The sequence below is a fragment of the Cervus elaphus genome, chromosome 23 (genome assembly GCF_910594005.1).
Source record: "Cervus elaphus chromosome 23, mCerEla1.1, whole genome shotgun sequence".
Lineage (NCBI taxonomy): Eukaryota > Metazoa > Chordata > Mammalia > Artiodactyla > Cervidae > Cervus > Cervus elaphus.
The window spans coordinates 5,385,869-5,405,687 of NC_057837.1; the positions used below are offsets into that span (position 1 = coordinate 5,385,869).

Consider the following 19,819-nt stretch of genomic DNA (forward strand, 5'->3'; position numbering starts at 1 on the left):
AAAGGAAAGATATAAGCATCTGAATGCAGAGTTCCAAAGAATAGCAAGGAGAGATAAGAAAGCCTTCTTAAGTGAACAAGGCAAAGAAATAGAGAAAAATAATAGAATGGGAAGCACTAGAGGTCTTTTCAAGAAAATTAGAGATACCAAGGGAACATTTCATGAAAAGATAGGCTCAATAAAGGACAGAAATGGTAGGGACCTAAGAGAAGCAGAAGATATTAAGAAGAGGTGGCAAGAATACACAGAAGAACTATACAAACAAGATCTTAATGACCCCAGATAATCACAATGGTGTGATCACTCACCTAGAGCCAGACATCCTGGAATGTGAAGTCAAGTGGGCCTTAGGAAGCACTTCTATGAACAGAGCTAGTGGAGGTGATGGAATTCCAGCTAAGCTATTTCAAATCCTGAAAGATGATGGTGTGAAAGTGCTGTACTCAATATGCTGGCAAATTTGGAAAACTCAGCAGTGGCCACAGAACTGGAAAAGATCAGTTTTCATTCCAATCCCAAAGAAGGGCAATGCCAAACTGTTCAAACTGTGGCACAATTGCATTCATTTCACTTGCTAGCAAGGTAATGCTCAAGCTTGGCTTCAACAGTCCAAGAGTTGAGAACTTCCAGATGTTCAGTTGGATTTAGAAAAGGAAGAGGAATCAGAGGTCAAATTGCCAACATTCATTGCATCATTAAAAAAGCAAGAGAATTCCTGAAAAATATCTACCTCTGCTTTATCAACTACCCTAAAGCCTTTGACTGTGTAGATCACAATGTCACTGTGGAAAATTCTTCCAGAGATAGGAATACCAGACCACCTTCCCTGCCTGCTAAGAAACCAGTACACAGGTCTGGAAGCAACAGTTAGAAATGGAGATGGAACAACAGATCAGTTCCAAATTGGGAAAGGAGTACAGCAAGGGCAAGGCTGTATATTGTCACCTGCTTATTTAACTTATATGCAGAGTACATCATGGGAAATGCTGGGCTGGAAGAAGCACAAGCTGGAATCAGGATTGCCGGGAGAAATATCAATAACCTCAGATATGCAGATGACACCACCCTTATGGCAGAGAGCGAAGAGGAACGAAAGAGCCTCTTGATGAAAGTAAAAGAGGAGAGAGAAAAAGTTGGCTTAAAACTCAACATTCAGAAAACTAAGATCATGGCATCTGGTCCCATCACTTCATGGCAAATAGATGGGGAGACAGTGGAAACAGTGTCAGACTTTATTTTGGGGGGCTTCCAAATCACTGCAGATGGTGACTGCAACCATGAAATTAAAAGATGTTTACTCTTTGGAAGAAAAGCTGTAACACACCTAGATACCATAGTAAAAAGCAGAGACATTATTTTACTGACAAAGTCTGTCTAGTCAAAGCTATGGCTTTTGCAGTAGTCATGTATGGATGTGAGAGTTGGACCATAATGGAAGCTGAGTGCTGAAGAACTGATGCTTTCCAACTGTCATGCTGGAGAAGACCCTTGAGAGCGCTTTGGACAGTAAGGAGATCAAGCCAGGCAATCCTAAAGGAAAATAACTGTGCATACTCATTGGAAGGACTGATGCTAAAGCTGAAACTCCAATACTCTGGCCACCTGATATGAAGAGCCGACTCACTGGAGAAGACCCTGATGTTGGGAAAGACTGAATGTAGGAGGGGACAGGGCCTACAGAGGATGAATGGTTGGAGGGCATCACTGACTCAATGCACCTGAGTTTGAGCAAGCTCCAGGAGGTAGTGAAGGACAGGGAAGCCTGGCAGGCTGCAGCCCATGGGGTCACAAAGAGTGAGTGGGACATGACAGAGCAACCGAACAAAACAGTGGAGCTTACTGTGTCTCCAGGGAAAAGCGAGACGGTAAACTATCACTTTAACAGCTTTGCTCCTGGCCACCGTAATGGGGGTGACGTTTAAGGAGATCTGAGAAAATCACGCCAGCTGTGCTGCTTGCTGGTTGAAGTCTCAGATCATCCTGAGACTTGTTTCCCTGCGGCTCTTGTCTCACTCTGGGAATCTGGAGGAACTGAGAACTAAATTTGTATCATCCTGCTGTAATAGGCAGAGCCTATTCTTTGTATTGTAAAGATAAATTTCAACATGGAATGTCCAACATAACATAGTCATACTTTATGGTACCAACTGATAGCTCAGTTGGTAAAGAATCCACCTGCAACGCAGGAGACCCCAGTTCGATTCCAGGTCGGGAAGATCTGCTGAAGAAGGCATAGGCTACCCACTCCAGAATTCTTGGGTTTCCCTTGTGGCTCAGCAGGTAAAGAATCCACCTGCAATGCAGGAGACCTGGGTTGGGAAGATCCCCTGGAGAGGGGAAAGGCTACCCACTCCAGTATTCTGGCCTGGAGAATTCCACGGAATGTATGGTCCATGAGGTGGCAAACAGTCAGACATGACTGAGCGACTCACTTTCACTTTCACTTCATAAAAGAAACACTGTTTGAGGTGTTTTATTAAGCAAATGGTTTCACTGTTTTCTAATTTTCACACACTGGTTCCAATAAAGATATTTAATTAATCATGATACACTCTTTGATTTGCTGGGTCATCTTTCATAATTGTGGTATATTTTTTTTGACAGTTCCAAATATTCATGTTTTAAGTGTGTTTAAATTAAACTAAAACTCATCAGATGATGGCCCGCCCTAAGTGGGCTTCAGAGAATGCTAATGTATCTGTCATTTGTATTATATTTGAAATTATGTTTTTTTCCCATTTTAATTGTATTGCTGCCAGTGGTATTTTTTTCTTAAAAAAAAAAAAATCCTTCACACGCTCTGTACCAACAGAGTATTCAAATAAAAGACATTCTGTTTTTTAAAAATTAGATTAAAACAAAATGTAGTATCCTTATGATGTGATACCACACCTAACAGAAGGAATAAGATGAAAAATGACAGATAAGATGAAGCATTGCAAGGATAAGAAACAACCCTCACACGATGGCTGTTGAAATTGTAAATTTGTACAACAAATTTTTGAGTGATGTGTACTAAGCTGTCTTATACACAAATCCTCTGACCCTGCAATCTTCTTTCTAGGTATATACATGTTAGTTGCTCAGTTGTTTTCGAGTCTTTGCAAACCCATGGACTGTAACCGGCCAGGATCCTCTCCAAGGGATTCTCCAAGCAAGAATACTGGAGTGGGTTGCCCTTCTAGGTTTAAGTCCAATGGAAATATGTCCCTGTGTTCACCAAAGACATGTACAAGTATACCACTGTGGCTGGAAAACAGCCACCATGCCCATCAATGGTCACACTGGATGATGAAAATTTGAAATAGTCACACATGGGATGAATATTCAGAATGACCTACAACCATACCCATAATCTGAATGGAGTTCACAAACTTAATACTGAGCAAAGACAGACAGCAAAGAGATAGAATGTATGATTACATTTATAGAAAATCTAAAAACAGGCAAAATGAACCAATGCTGTCAGAAACAAGTAAGGTGTTATCCTGGGGAATTGTGCAGTGGTGTTCAAAATGGGTATGAGGTGGGCTTTCGAGATGATGGTCATGCTCTGCTTCTTGGTCTGAGTGCTTCTTGGTCTGAGTGCTAGTTACATGGACGCTTCTAGGTTGTGAAAATTAATTGATTCGCACACTTATGATCTGCATACTTTTCCACGTGTATGTTATACTTTGATAACATTTTTAAAATTTTATATTAAACACTGTCAAAGAAATGTGATATGATCAAAATTTGCTTGTCTTACAAACAGCAACACTGTATGGTTTCGATGAAAGAGAAAGTGTTAGTTGCTCAGTCGTGTCCGACTCCTTGTGACACCAATGGACTGTAGCTCACCAGGTTCCTCTATCCGTGGAATTCTCCAGGCAAGAATACTGGAGTGGGATCCAGCACCAGGGGATCTTCTCAACCCAGGGATCAAACCCACGTCTCCTGCACTGCAGGGGGAGTTTTTACCATCTGAGCCAGCAGGGAAGCCCTTAGTGTTCGCTATTTGTAAGACAACCAATATTTTTTTTCTTTTTGGTGGCTGCTCAACTTGCAGGATATGGGATCTTACTTCCCAGATGGGGATTGAACCTGCACCCTCGGCACTGAAATTACAGGGTCCTAACCACTGGACTGCCAGTGAACTCCCGACAACCAAGTTTTTATTTCAGTAAATTATGTTCTTTGAATTTTAGCTTCCTAATTTTAAAAATGGGAAAAATGATATCTACTCTGTCTATTCACAGAGTTAATTTGAAAATCAAGTGAGCTAACAGGTATGAAAAAAAGAAACTGTAAACTGTGAAAATGCATACACAAGGAAGACATTCTTGTTGGAATAAAGCAAAGAGGGTTTTAATTTTAATTTTTAAATGATTTTTCACTGTTAAGGATAACTCCCTTTGGCATATGACAGTAATTTTGTTTTAGATCAAGTTTTAAAAAGCAGGTTTGTCAATTATATAATGGTCTTTAATGTATCCAGATTGTTGCTTTTGTTTCAGAAAACAGAAAATTACATGATAGCTTGTAAATGGCACATTCAATTTCACACACTGAGAATGCCTGAAAAGCAAAAGGTCCACATATAATGCAGGAACTCAAATTTAATGGCATCAAATGATCCATAATTTGATTCGTTCAGCCATAGTTCCAGAAATTAATCACTGAGTGTCAGTCTCTTTCTGTCCTTCGTGACTTGGTTTGTCAAAAGAAAACTGCCCTTTTTGCCATATCACTACTAATCGGCATTAGTTGGTTCTTCGGATTTAACATTTCAATTCCGTGCCCAGCATCGGAAAACATTTTAAAAGGTCAGAATGCTATTCCTTTATTCAATTTACTTGAGTTTCACAAACATAACGAGCCTCCCAACATGCTTAGAAACACCTTTAGAAATCAACAGAAACTTTGTTAGAGCAAAAATTGGGAGTAAAGATTAGGAGACGAAATTGGAATGAACAACCTGTAGCTTCTTCCTTTCCCACTAATGTTGTTTCTCTAGATCAGAGTCCCTGAAGGCTATCACAACTGAACTTTTAGGATGGCTAATTCTTTGTGGCGTGGGAGGTTCTATCCAGTGCATTGTAGGATGTTCAGCAGCAGCCTTGACTTCTAAGCATCCTCCCCTCATGATGAGACAAGCAAAAAGGTCTCCAGCCAGTGCCCAAACATCTCCAGGAAGGAAGAGAGGGTTAAAATTTCCTCCAGGTGAGAACAACTGCCCTGGACGGAAATTGCCTAATACCCTTTCTTCAGATCATCTCCAATTTTCCCAAACTTTCTGGAAGCAATCTGAATGTAAGGCACCTGGCTCAGGTGTGCAAGTAACCGGGTGGTTGGCAAACCCATGTAGTCCTGGGCAGGGAGTGTCAGTCATTCAATCACGTTCGACTCTTTGTGACCCCATGGACTGGAGCCTGCCAGGCTCCTCTGTCTATAGAATTCTCCAGGCAAGAATACTGGAGTGGGTAGCCATTCCCTTCTCCAGGAGATCGTCCCACCCAGGGATCAAACCCAGGTCTCCCCCATTGCAGCAGATTCTTTACCATCTGAGCAACCAGGGAACAGTGGGTCACTATCTGCTATGCACATCTTTAGGGCATACCTCTACTGAGAGGTTGACGCGTGTGGAGCTGCCCTGCTCACGTCCGCTCACACTTACTGGTGCAAGATGCCTGGCCTCCAGTTGCCAGCAATTGAGATTCTTTGCCTTTTTTTCTGGTCACTGAACCACCTTTAACTCCCGAGCAAGAGTTGAATGGAAGTTCAGGGAAATCAGTTTTCCTGGGAGCTCAGATCATGAGCTCCTCATTGTGAATTCAGACTGAAATCGAAGAAAGTAGGGAAAACCACTAGACCATTCAGGTATGACCTAAATCAAATCCCTTACGATTATACAGTGGAAGTGACAAATAGATTCAAGGGATTAGACCTGATAGACAGAGTGCCTGAAGAACTATGGACAGAGGTTCATGACATTGTACAGGAGGTGATAATCAAGACCATCCTCAAGAAAAAGAAATGCAAAAAGGCAAAATGGCTGTTTGAGGAGGCCTTACAAATAGCTGAGAAAAGAAGAGATGCTAAAGGCAAAGGAGAAAAGGAAAGATATACACATCTGAATGAAGAGTTCCAAAGAATAGCAAGGAGAGATAAGAAAGCCTTCCTCAGTGATTAGTGCAAAGAAATAGAGGAAAACAATAGAATGGGAAAGACTAGAGATCTCTTCAAGAAAATTAGAGATACCAAGGGAACATTTCATGTGAAGATGGGCCCAATAAAGAACAGAAACACTATGGACCTAACAAGCAGATGATATTAAGAGGTGGCAAAAATACACAGAAGAACTATTAAAAAAAAAAAAAAGATAATGACCCAGATAACCATGATAGTGTGATCACTTACCTAGAGCCGGACATCCTGGAATATGAAGTCAAGTGGGTCTTAGGAAGCATCATGACAAATAAAGCTAGCAGAGGTGGTGGAATTCCAGTTGAGCTATTTCAAGTCCTAAAAGGCAATGCTGTGAAAATGCTTCATTCAGTATGCTAGCAAATTTGGAAAACTCAGTAGTGGTCACCTGACCTGCCTCTTGAGAAACCTGTATGCAGATCAGGAAACAACAGTTAGACTGGACATGGAACAATAGACTGGTTCTAAATAGGAAAAGGAGTACATCAAGGCTATATGTTGTCACCGTGCTTATTTAACTTATACGCAGAGTACATCATGAGAAATGTTGGGCTGGATGAAGCACAAGCTGGAATCAAGATATCAATAACTTTTATGGCAAAAAGCAAAGAGGAACTAAAGAACCTCTTCATCAAAGTGAAAGAGGAGAGGGAAAAAGCTAGCCTAAAACTTCACACTCAAAAAATGAAGATTATGGCATCCAGTCCCATCACTTCATGGCAAATAGATGGGGAAATAATGGAAACAGTGATAGACTTTATTTTCTTGGGATCCAAAATCACTGCAGATGGTGACTGCAGCCATGAAATTAAAAGATGCTTGCTCCTTGGAAGAAAAGCTGTGACAAACCTAGACAGCATATTAAAAAGCACTTTGCCAACAAAGGTCTGTCTAGTCAAAGCCAGTTTTTCCAGTAGTCATATATGGATGTCAGAGTTGAATTATAAACGCTGAAGACTTGATGCTTTTGAACTATGGTGTTGGAGAAGACTCTCGAGAGTCCCTTGGACTGCAAGGAGATCAACCAGTCCATCTTAAAGGAAATCAGTCCTGAATATTCATTGGAAGGATTGATGCTAATGCTGAAGCTCCAATTCTTCGGCCACCTGATGCAAAGAGCCGATACATTGGAAACGACCCTGATGCTGGGAAAAATTGAAGGCAGGAGAAGAGGATGACAGAGGATGAGATGGTTGGCATCACCAACTCGATGGACTAGAGTTTGAGCAAGCTCTGGGAGCTGGTGATAGACAGGGAAGTCTGGTGGTCTGCAGTTCATGGGATTGCAAAGAGTCAGACATGACTGAGTGACTGACCTGAACTGAACTGGGAGCAGAACCTCAGTCTTTATGGACTAGAGGAGAATCGGTGCATAGTGATCCCAGCTCTCCCCGTCCATAGCACCGAGCTCCAGATGGTATCTTGGCTGTTCCGTTCAGTGTTTCACTTCACCATCAGTGTTTCCTTGGACCACCTCCAAAGACACTACGTGCACTTGAATTCTGTTTGGAGGGCTTGGTTCTGAGGAAAATCAATGCAAGACTGTCTGGTGGGATATGACTTCTTGCTATCACATTCCAGAATATTCCTAACTTACAAAGCTAACCTTGGAAGAATTAGACTCCTCAGGGCTTCTTCTATTCCAAGTTATTTGATCAGCAATAATACCTTTTCCAGCTTTATGGGGAGCTGCACAGTAATAACCCTTTTGAGAATGGCAAACAAGTAGGTGGTGTTTTCTTCGCCTATTTTTTCTCATTACTCATGTAGGCATAGAATGTTGCATGGTAATTCACAGCTCCATGAACTGTAATTTACTCTTATAAGGTTATAGTCTAGTAACAAACAATTTACAATGCCTGTTTAAAGAGAAAAAGGATAAAGGTTTCCATAGGACTCTGAACCTCCACAGATACCAAGTAAGTAAACCCAGAGAAGCAAATGTACAGCTCAGTCATATAACCAAGTGATAAAATCCAATGCCTTTTACTTTAAAGTCTGGGTTTAAGAAAATCTCTCTATATTAATATTTAGTTTATTTTCCTGAAAATTCAATCAAATGATTTTATATGATGAATTGAGCCATTAATTACAAATAAATATATTGGAAAACACACATGTGAACTACAAAAGTTAAATGGATAACAGACAAGTAGGGAGTATTTATCAACACTGTATGCATATAAGCACTGGTTTACTTAATGACTTTGAAATCAGGTTAAGAATTTTGATGAAATATAGAGCATTTGAAACCTTTCTGAAACTCAATACAATGCAGTTTTTTGAACACATTATATCCATTTACTGATTGTTGGACTGATCAAAGATTGTATTTGTTTTTGCTATTTATCTATAGAATCAATTTTAAAAAGAGGTTTTAAAAGTATTAAAATGACTAAACCCCAAAGAAAAGTTCTAAAAGACAGAAGGATACTAGCAACACTCAGAGAAAGAGAGATCCTATCTACAATAGGAAGAGATTTTCAACCTTGCAATACCCAGAACAGATTTACAAAAAACAAACAACAAACCCTGCAGAGTAAGAACAACTGGAAACACACAGAATCAAGTGTGATAAGACTAATCAAATAGGACCAAGGCAGGGCAGGCTGAATGAATCTGCCTGTATCCCCTCTGGGCTTGCCAATGGCTTGCTTTGGCCAATAAAACAGTGTCAACTTCATGCCATCAGATGCTTTAAAATGTGCCTGCATACTTTCAGTTTTTGGAAGGCCACCACTGCTCTGAGAACACACTGGGCTAGCCTGCTGGAAGATCAGAGACCACGAGGAGCAGTGCTGGGTTATTCCAGTTGTCCAGTCCAGACCAACTAGCCTCCAGACACCCCACTAGCTAAATGAGGATGCCTGAGATTGTTCAGGCAAGATTAGGCAAGCCTGGCCCAGAGCAGAATTGCAGAGCAGACTCAGAGGCTTGATGGAAGTCTTGATAATAAAGGTTGTTGTTTTAAATTCATTAACTCTTTAAGTGGTTTGTTACTGAGCAGTATTAGAATATACCTGATGTATTAGGTACAGATAATCAACAATCATGGAATAGAAACCACAAGGGGAAATATTTGTCATGAATGTGGGTTAGCTCTTATATTTTCAGTAGGAGGTTGGACACAAGAGTTAAACATATTAAAGAAATGCGGATATCATAGAAATATTTTGTGATTCCATTGTCAGAGGAGATTTCTCTGTTAGGAGATTTGTTAAACAAACATAAAGTTAGAAATTAATTCCAGGGAAAAAATACAGAAATGCCACTACTTAACAGTTCTCATTGAGAACTGAAGTTAAATCTTAACTGGAATTGTCCACGTTACAGCTGAATTCATGGCCAGATAACCAAAACTTGACATCTTATTAGCAATTGCTAATTTTATTAAGAAATACTAGTGGACTTCCCTGCTGGTACAATGGATAAGAATCTACCTGCTGATGCAGGGGACATGAGTTTGATCTCTGATCGGGGAAGATCCCACATGCCACAGAGCAGCTAAGCCCAGGCATTGCAACTACTGAAGCCCACATGCCCTAGAGCCCATGCTCCGCAACAAGAAAAACCATCACAATGAGAAGCCCACACACCGCAACCAGAGAGCAGACCCTGCTGTCCGCAAGCAGAGGAAGCCTGCAAGAAGCAACAAAGACCCAGTGCAGCCAAAATAAATAAAATTTAAAAAAATATGAATGATACACATGTGCCATATATGCCACATCACTAGTACGTTTCAGCATGATTTTTAAATTCTATTGGTTTCAAGGACAATTGACACTGCTTTCGTAACATTACAGTTTTGATAATGCCTCAAATAAAACTAGTGATTGTCAAACTTTGTTGCATATTAGAATCACCTGAATTTGTTTTTGAATTCCCAATGCCCAGCTGACACCCCAGAGCAAATACACCAGAATCATGGGACCATGACACAGGTATCAACATTTTTTCATCCTTTCTCAGGTGATTCCACTGTGCAGCCAAGTTTGAGACCCAATGACCAAGTCCTAAATCTTTGCTGCTCTATAGCAGCTAGTCACATGCAGCTGCTATCAAGAACTATTTGAAGCTGTTGTCTGAATTAGGATGAGAGAGCTATAAGAGGAAAATACGAACCAGATTTTGGGAAGATGCAGTATGAAAACAAATGTAAAATAGGCCATTAATAAATTTTTACATTTATTACATGATTAAATGACAATATTTTGAATATATGGATTAAATAAAAGACATTATTAAAGTTAATTCACCTAGTCTTACTCTTTAAAATGCTACTGGAAAATTTTAAATTTCATATGTAGCTCGAATTTGTGGCTAACACATCTTTCCATTAGATGGCACTCACCTTGACTCTCCCACTAAACTAGAATATAAATAATTTTAATAGTCATGTAACTTTACTAACGGTTGCTTAATGAAGTATGCGTTTACATTCTGGCAAACTAGATATAATATTCTGTAGGCAGTTCATTTTTAAAGAAATAACCCTCTGTAACCCAGTACTGGGTTTGCCACACTGTTTTTATCATTGCTTATGCAAAATAATTTGTTATTTAGTTGCTAAGTCATGTCCAACTCTTTGCTACCCCATTGGCCTGTAGCCCACCAGGCTCCTCTGTCCAAGGGACTTCCCAGGCAAGAATACCGAGTGAGTTGCCATTTTCTCCTCCAAAGGATCTTCCCTACCCAAGTACTGAACCTGCATCTCTTGCACTGGCAGGCAGATTCTTTACCGCTGAGACATCACAGGAGCCCTGATGGAAAGTTTACTTAGGATTTAAAATTACAAGTATAATTAAAATGGGCAAAGTCATCTTATTGAGAAGCTATATGTCAATCAATGACCTTTGTCAGTGGGATAAAATATTAAAAGGGAAGAGGAAGGTAGGATCTGAAAAAATAACAGCAAATGTGCCTGCTTGGAATTCTAATAAATTTTGATTTTTGATAATCAAATATTCTTACAGTAAGAAATAAGTTCACTGGTGGCTCAGTGGTAAAGAAGTTGCCTACCAATGCAGGACACTTGGGTTCGATCCTTGGGTTGGTAAGATCCCCTGGAGAAGGAAATGGCAATCCACTTTAGTACTCTTGCCTGGGAAATCCCACGGACAGAGAAGCCTGGTGGGCTATGGGTTGCAAAAGAACTAGACATGATTTAGTGCCTAAACAACATCAACAACAAGAAATAAGTACATTGCAATTCTCTTTATTGAGTAGGCAACACTCAGGAGATTAATCAAGTTGAATACTTTTGAATATTTTTAAAATAATAATTTTTAAGAATCACAGAAAGAAGATCTGTGTATGAAACTGTAGTGTAGAGCTAATTGTGTTTTCAGCTAATTTTACACCATTTAAAGCCAGCACATTGGTTAAATTTGCAATGCACCATTCCAGGGTTAGTAATTTTTTTAAAAAATTAAAAAATTTGACTCAGCATGTCTTTTTTTTAACTTATTTCACATCTCCTATTATTATCATTATTATTCATCAGATGATAATTAACATCCATGGCTGGAGGCCATTCCTTGTGATTTTATTAAAACTCTTCCTTTTTCTAGTAGAGTTTCCTTTAATCCCAGATTAATTTATTTCCCATTCACTGTGGCAAAGCTCCTGAAATGAATATATTCACAAATTCTTATGATAAAATTTAACATCCTGATTATTTAAAAATGACTAAAATTGCTGTGTATTTTCCCCCAAATCACTTGCTTTTGTCAGCCCTACACTTGGTTCTTCTCATCCATGGTGGAATCTTTTATTCTCAGCCAAAAGGAAAAAGGAGGTCACATCATGGCAGCAGCTACAGGTAAACATGATGGTCATCTCTGGCCATCTGATTCATGGTTTACAACTCAATTATTCCCTGTCCTTTTAGGAACACCAGCCCCACCCATTTGCTATTGTCATGTTCGTTTTTTATGTATTTTCCTCATAAATCTTCATGAGGTCAGGGCAATTTACCTTAGGTTTGTTTTTGTTTTCTGTTTTTAACTCTAAAGTAAATTCCCCTTTAAACAAAACAACAGCCTTGACATGAGAAGAAAAACAATGAGGAAAAGAGGAGCTTTCACCTCTGAATGGCTTGAAAAGGCCTGCCGCACCCTTTCTTATTATACCCTGTAAGCTCCAAAGTGAATGAGTCAGGGGAATGAGAAGGTTATTCTATTTAATATTCATCACTTTGCTCAGAACGTTTTTAAAAGATACTCCTCTGTCCCATTGGTTTGCATCAAATCAAATTGTGCAAAACTGGGGCACACAATGGAGGCAGGATGAAGAAGGAGCCCCCAGCATCAGCTTCCTGAATGAGGTACAAATAGCTCAATCATTTATGTTCCTCCTGAGGCTCTTGCCACATTCTGCCTTAAATTACAGCTATGGTTACTCAGAGGCTATTTGATCAGTTCCCTGAGGTCAGGAATGTTGCCTAGTATGTAATAAACGGCAATATCTGTAGATTAAATGGAATATCTTATCCATTTTTGCATGCTCCTAATAGCTATAGGCTTGTCCCAAAAGGGATCAATAAACACACTGATCGAGTGCTATATCACGCACCTACTCTGAGATTGGGAATTATTTCCAGTGTAAACACTTTTAAGGTTTCTCCTTACTAGTAGCCAGCAGAGTTAATTGAACTGGCACTTGAACTGAAATAAAATGCTCAGATGTGAATTCATGTATTTGCTTTGCATGTCTGGTACAGCGATCTTTAGCTAATGACTCATTAGGCATTTACTTGCAAATAATTAAAATCTTCATATGTTATCACCTTTTCTGTGTATCACCTTTTTTGGTATATCACAGCAAGGGAGACCAAAATTTTGTTATCTCCTAAATCAATTTTTTAAATTTAATAGTATTACCCAGGGAACTTAGAAAAATCTCGAAGGGTCAATAGCCACTTTTTCTCCTCTTTTGGTTTTTACCTTTGGTATTCATTCAAAAGTAATAGTGAAGTGAAGTCGCTCAGTCGTGTCCGACTCTTTGCGACCCCATGGACTGCAGCCTCCCAGGCTCCTCAGTCCATGGGATTTTCCAGGCAAGAGTACTAGAGTGGGTTGCCATTTCCTTCTCCAGGGGATCTTCCCGACTCAAGGATTGAACCCAGGTCTCCCACATTGCAAGAGGATGCTTTACCCTCTAAGCCACCAGGGAAGCCCTAAAGTAATAGTAGTTGCCATTTATTCAGACCCTAACATCTGCTGGGTGCTTTACTCATTTTTATTTAACTTTTTATAACCTTATAAATTAAAGATTATAATACTCATTTTTTAGATTCAGATGATAATTAATTTATGTTACATTCATAACCACACAAGGTATATTAATCAGGGTTCTTCAGAGAAGCAGAACTAGAGAGAGAAAAAGTGAGAGACTTATTATTTATAAGGAATTGACTCACGTGATTGTGGAGGCCGACAAGTTCAAAATCTTCAGGGTGAGCAGGCATGCTGGAGGCCCAGGGAAGAGTTGCAGTTCAACTCCACAATTCTTATTTCTTTTTTCAAGGGACTTCAGTCTTTTTCTGTTGTATAAGGCCCACCCACATTAAGGAATGCAATCAGCTTCACTCAAAGTCCACTGACTTAAATGTCACTCTCACCTGAAAAAAACAATTTCATATAAACATGCAGACTATGCTTGACCAAATATCTGAGTACGGTGGCCTAGCCAAATAGACACATAAAATTAACCATCATAAAAGGTAAATATAATGATTCCATGCTACTGCCAGAAGGAAACTTGCCATCCCAAATGTCTCTTTGATATGCAGATTTTTTTCAAACTGAAAACAATCAAACCCAAAAGACTCAGGAAGAAACTTTGACTTTCCCCATAACCCATAACCGCAACAACTTTTAGTTAGGCACTTCCCTGGTGGTCCAGGGGTTAGGACTCCACACTTCCAATGCAAGGGGTTTGGGTTAGATACCTGGTTGGGGAACTAAGATCCCACATGATGTGCAGTGCAGTCAAAAGAAAATTTTTTAATTACTTTAGATAAGAGGCATATTCCAGGTATAGAGCTATCACCAGAGACACCAGCCAAAAAAAATAAATATGGGCTAAGGGTGGCAGGGGAACAGAGCTTACAGATCAGAGTCCACTCAGCGTCTTCTTGTCTCTGTGGGGCCTAGAAAACATTTGTTTACCAAACATTTGCTTTTCCACCTTTATGAGAACTGTCTTCTTCCCCTCTGAGGTCCCAGCCACAACTGGTAACACCTTTTGTCTTTAAACTGAAGATATTTAAGGTGGGGTTTCAGCCATTTTGGTGAGCTACTCAGTTTTTCTGGCTCTCTCCCATGGACACATTATTAAACTTCTGTTCTCATTTTCTCCTGTTATTCTGTCTCAACCTAATTCTTATACCAGCCAGAAAAAGGGTAGAGTGAAATTTCTTCCTCCCTGACATTACAAACGAATATAGTAAGTAAGCACTTAACAATTTGCAAAACATCCAACAGTTTGCTCTGGAGGATCTGGAGTTTATAAAAGAACTTTTTGTTTTCCAAAATTCATTTGTATTTCATTTTGTGTACTGTCTCCCAAATTAATGTTGTTGTTGTTTTTCAATTAAGAAGTATATTCTCCCAGGACCAAATTCATTTTAAAAGAAGTATTGAGTTGGCCAGAAATTTTGTTGGGATTTTCCGTCACTTCTTAATCAAAAACCCAAATGAACTTTTTGGCCAACCCAATATTTAGGGCTTGTAGCTGTATATTTTAGAGGTCTAATTTATCCACTAATAAATATCTACCAAGGATGATGATCAAGTCTAATGAAGTAGGTATCTGTCATGAGAAATAGAGAGCTATTTCTCAAACAAGCAGTGACAAAAATTAGGGAATTCTGTCTTTCACAATCTCTGAAAACTTTTCCATGCATTCCCTGAGGCCAACACTTGAATTCAGGACCCTACTACTTCTATAGCATTTCATGTCTGGTCTTCACTTTATGTTCCAAAATTCGGCATTAATCAGACCACCACACCACCGAACGCTTCGCCCCCACATCTCTAGTAGTTATCAACTGTCCACTGAAAAAAATCTGAAAATTTGAAGTGAAGCATCAACAGTCTTTTCCAAAGGAGCATCAATTACCTTTCTAGCCACCGTTTTTGCCCTTCACTATGAACAAGACATGAGGGTTCAATTTTGGCCCCAAGAAAAGTTCATGAGTTGATGTATTACTTGATTTTGTGTGTGTGTGTATGTGTGTGTGTGTGATTTCTGCCTTTGCATTGAACCAGTAGACCTTATCTTCTGACGCCCTCTCTTACCCCTCCAGGCTTCTCCAAGTTTTCTCAAGACCCCAGCCAGCGGCAACTCTCATTCCCCAAATTGCTTAACAGTGTGGTTAAGGTTTACAGGTTCAGATACTGGGTAATCTCTATTTATGCACTTTTCTCACCTGGTCAAAGAGAGGGCTGGAACCAGTGCCCGAAAAGGAATCCCAAAGCCAAATGCAATAGGTTCCCCATGACCTGAGGATGTCCCGCGTTCTGCACGAAGGCTCTACCAAAGTAGGTGCTCAATAAATATTTAACGCCTTAACTGACAAATGACACCGAGTAGAAGACTGCAGTCTGTGGGATAAGGGAGAGCTTGCCTCTCCATGAACGGTGCCTTTAGGCGCTCGTCCACCGGCCTAGGTTTCACAGGTGCAGGGTCAGCGCCGGCCGCCGCCAGGGCAAGGGCAGGCAGGGCAGTGCGCATGCCCGGTGTCCAGGGGCGCCTCCGGGCGCGCAGACCGCTCGGCCCCGCCCCCGGCTCGGGCGCGCGCACTCCTCGGCCCCGCCCCCCCGCACTCGGGCGCGCGCGCGGCCCCGCGGAGCGTGCCCTGCGTGCGGGTCCCCGCCGAGCCCGCCGGGCGCCGCATCCCCGAGAGCCCTGGTCGGGGCCTGAGCAGCGGCCCCCGGCCCGGGCGGCGAGCGGAGCGCGGTGCGCACGGCGGCTCCGCCTGCGGAGACGGGACCGGCGCGCGGTGAGTGAGGGCGCCGGGACGGGTGGGCGGGCGGGCGCCTCCGCGCGTGCGCAACGCCGGGCAGCCGAGCTGGGGCGCGCGCCCGACCACGGGCCGCAGGGCCGAGCGCGGCGGGCCGGGGCCGGGCTGCGGGCGCGGCGGGCGGCATCGGGGCGCGGGCTCTGGGGGCGCTGGCTCTGGGGGCGCGGGCCGTGGAGACGGCTTCCGGACGGGTTCTCCGGGTCGGCGCCGGCCCCGCGCTGGTGCCGGCGTCCGGCCCGGGGCAGGGCCCGCTGCAGCCCGGAACCCCGGGAGGGCCGAGGCGAGCCCCCGGGGCCCTGCCGGCCCCTGGGGCGGCCGCCGCGAGCGCGACCCCGGGAGGCGGCCGCGGCCCGGGAGGGGCCGCCGGGCCGTCGGGCAGGTGGCGGCCGCGCCCCCCGCCTGGGAGTCGAGGGCTGAGCGCGAGCAAACTTCCCCGGAGTGACAGTCCCGGGGCGCTGGGGGTCCCGGGGGCCGACACCCGCCCTCGGCCACTCCGGGGGCTGCGGGGCCCGGCGAACGGTGCTGGGCTTCTGCGAGTGCAGCTTCCTTGTGGCCCTGCGGCTCGTCCTCCAAGTTCTGAACGGTGTTCACGGCCCATTCGCTCTTGAGATAGATGTGCAGGTTTGGTGTTTTGGTAAGAAGGGTATTCGCTCTCTTGGGAAGAATAGACGTATATTGCCTGGTCTTTTTATCTCAAAGAAAGTATTGTTAGGGCATGCCGGGGACTCCTGTTTATCAAGGAACCTATTGTCCTGTGTGCGCTTGGAGAAAGCCAGCTAATTTCTATTATTAGCCGTGAAAAGACAAAGAGCGATGATTGTGCTTTCTTTCCCCCCCTTCTCTCTGTCTTTTATCCTTTGATTTAAACACTCGGTCACATCTTGGAGTACTGTAGTTCCCAAAACTGGCTGCAAGAAAGCGTCACCGGGGAGTTTTAAAACTCTAGGCTCAAAACTGCAGACCAATTAAAACGCACTATGTAAAGTTCCCTCAGTGATTCCAGCAGTGCAGCAGAGTTTGGGAAGCACCGGTTTAATAAAAGAAAGTCAAGTTTTGAGTTTTGCGAAGTAGCAGTTTGTTACTGCTGAGATGAAACGCTAGCTTCGTTCTCCACAGGCAGGAACTCACAAAGAGTAGCTTATTCCCCCCCCCCCACCGCCCCTTGGGGACGGAGGGAAGCGTCTCAACTTTAGCTGAACACGACTCAAGCGTCCAGACATTGTTCTGACTGCTGCGTTGAATTTCTTAGTAGTAACGCCACCCTCTCTGACCCCTGCCGTGGCTTCTTCTGACTCGCTCTCAGCCTCCCTCCCCACCCTTCCCCAGCTCCCCCTTTTTAACCATCCAACCCTCAACCCCTGGGAGGATCCCCTCCCCCACCAAGTTCTGACTATTGGGGGGGGGGGTTGATGCGGGTTACCATAGCAACGGGTCTTCCAGGGGAAGTGGGCGGGTCTACCTTTGGTTTTATGAATAGGACTCTTCCTCTTCTAAAGAGTTTGAATCTCCCTTTTCTTGGCCCCGGCTCAGGTAGGGGTGCGTTCACACAGTCCCAGTTTTTCTTTCTAAGTGATTACAGAATTATTTATCAATGCTGTTGTATGGAGTGACAATACGAGCAGCTCTGTTCTCCCCTGAAGAGATTCTCTTTACCAATCTCTGCACTAAGAACTTGTGTAACAAAGTTCTAAAAGAGATGAAAAGCACCTTTAAAAAAAAAAAAAAAAAAACCTTGATTTTCCTTTGGGGCACACAAATCTTCGAAGGGTAAGCATTGTTTTTCTAAAGTCTGAAGACATACTTAAGAAGTTTTAAAAGTGAAATACAACCCTACCTCCTTGCCAAAACCTTTGCTAATTTGTGACCAGATACCATTGTCAGCTTGTAAATTTGTTTCTTTCCTAGAAAGTTCTTTGCCATGACTCTTTGCAAAAAAGTTAGAACACTTGTAATGTTATACTTTAAGGAAGGAAAGGCACAGTTCTACAGATTCACCCACTCCTTCCCTTTCCCAACACACACACATCCAAAGACAGGTTTTTTGTTTTTGTTTTTGTTTTTTTTTTTAATGTTTGTTCTTTTATGCACAGAACAGTTATTCCCTTGCCAACTCATCGCAGTTTATTTTGCAAGTAACTCTTAAAACTCTTCATGTGAAATAGTTCAGACGTGTCTTCAGGCTTTCTTGTGTTTTGAAATCTTTCAAACTTTGCTGTGTAGATGATCAGAATTTGATCAGTCAACCCAAAATGCTTATGGTAGTAGAGAGATCTCCAGCATGTATTAGGGATTGAAGAAGTTTTCTCTACTCTGGTGTAATGTGCTAGTTAACTTTTGGACTATCAAGCAAATTCTGAAATGCTGATTTTCCCCCATTTTACTCTGAGCAAAGAAAATTAGTGGAAAACCCTTTGATTTGCTGGACCTTGTAGTTCAGCAGTAATGCTGTGCAGCTGAGGCGGTAACTTCTCACCTAACCTTAAGGAAATAAAAATCACAGCGATATCTTCCAGAAATAAACAGCTGTACATGGCATGATATGCTTCCATTGGTCCCATTTTATTTGCCTGCATAGAGACACTTTTAAGCAAAATTGGTACTTTAATTTCATTTATAGTTTAAATATTGCCCCTTTGCTAATATATCACAGACGTTTCTTGTACCCTTAAACCATCCTCAAAAGTAAAATTTTAAATGATGGATATGTCACAGTTTGTTTAACTAGTTTTCTCTTGTTTGACATATTCCATTTTTAGTGTTTGGGAATATGATATTAAACTCTAGTTGCAAATCTTGGCCTTTTCTGATTAAGTGGCCTTAATTACCTAATTATTTGATTGTGCTTCTTTTATGCATAGAATGGGGGTAATAATTGTGCCTGCAACAGAGTTTTGGAGCAATGGAATGAACCAAATAGTGCAAGGTCTTCAGCAGAGTCTGGCAGAGGAGGTAGGCTCAGAAAGTAATAGACACACAGGTCGAGCTAGGGTAAAGGCGCTTGTCTGAAAGCCTCGCTGTCTCTGACGTCTCAGGCCAGATTTATAGCAGAACTCCTGGGGCAGAGGTGAACTCTTTTATAACTCTTGAGGCCTGTTGCCAAATTGCTTATAGCAGGACACATCGATTCCCTTACATGCCGCATGGTCTTCCTGTAGTGTCAGCACTCCAGTGTTTAATCTTTCCTGATTTGCAGGAAAAATCTGGCCTTATTTTAATTCATATTTTTTTGATAACTAGTGAAATTAGTAATTTGCTTTTTATTCGTTCATTTGCCTTTTGAGAGTTGTCTGTTCAGGTACTTTGCCCATTTTATTCTTAATTGATGATTTTAAAAAATGAATTAAAAATGTCTGTGTAATGTATATTAGATTTGTACAATGGCTTCCCTGGTGTCTCAGTTGGTAAAGAATCCGCCTGCCGTGAGGGAGATCTTCCCTGGGTTGGGAAGATACCTTTGAGGAGGGCATGGCAACCCACTCCAGTATTCTTACATGGAGAATCCCCATGGACAAAGGAATCTGGCAGGCTACAGTCCATGGGGTCACAGAGTTGGACACGGCTAAGTGACTTAGCACAGTACAGGTGTGTACATTTAATTTTCTGTTA

At 42.1% G+C, this 19,819-nt stretch overlaps 1 protein-coding gene and 1 long non-coding RNA gene across 2 annotated transcripts in view; one reads left to right on the forward strand and one right to left on the reverse strand.

The window, feature by feature from the left end:
• The window catches only part of LOC122682223, a 38,478-nt gene extending 22,591 nt beyond the window's left edge, over positions 1-15,887 (reverse strand). The window contains exons 1-2 of the long non-coding RNA XR_006337268.1: positions 15,620-15,887; positions 13,607-13,807 (exon numbers count right to left, since the gene is read on the reverse strand). This is a non-coding gene — a long non-coding RNA (uncharacterized LOC122682223). The remainder of the gene's footprint in view (positions 1-13,606; positions 13,808-15,619) is intronic.
• A 176-nt stretch (positions 15,888-16,063) lies between these two features.
• Positions 16,064-19,819, forward strand: part of BTBD3 (BTB domain containing 3) — a 33,035-nt gene continuing 29,279 nt past the window's right edge. The window contains exon 1 of the mRNA XM_043883540.1: positions 16,064-16,192. The gene's annotated coding sequence lies outside the window, so the exon portion shown is untranslated. The remainder of the gene's footprint in view (positions 16,193-19,819) is intronic.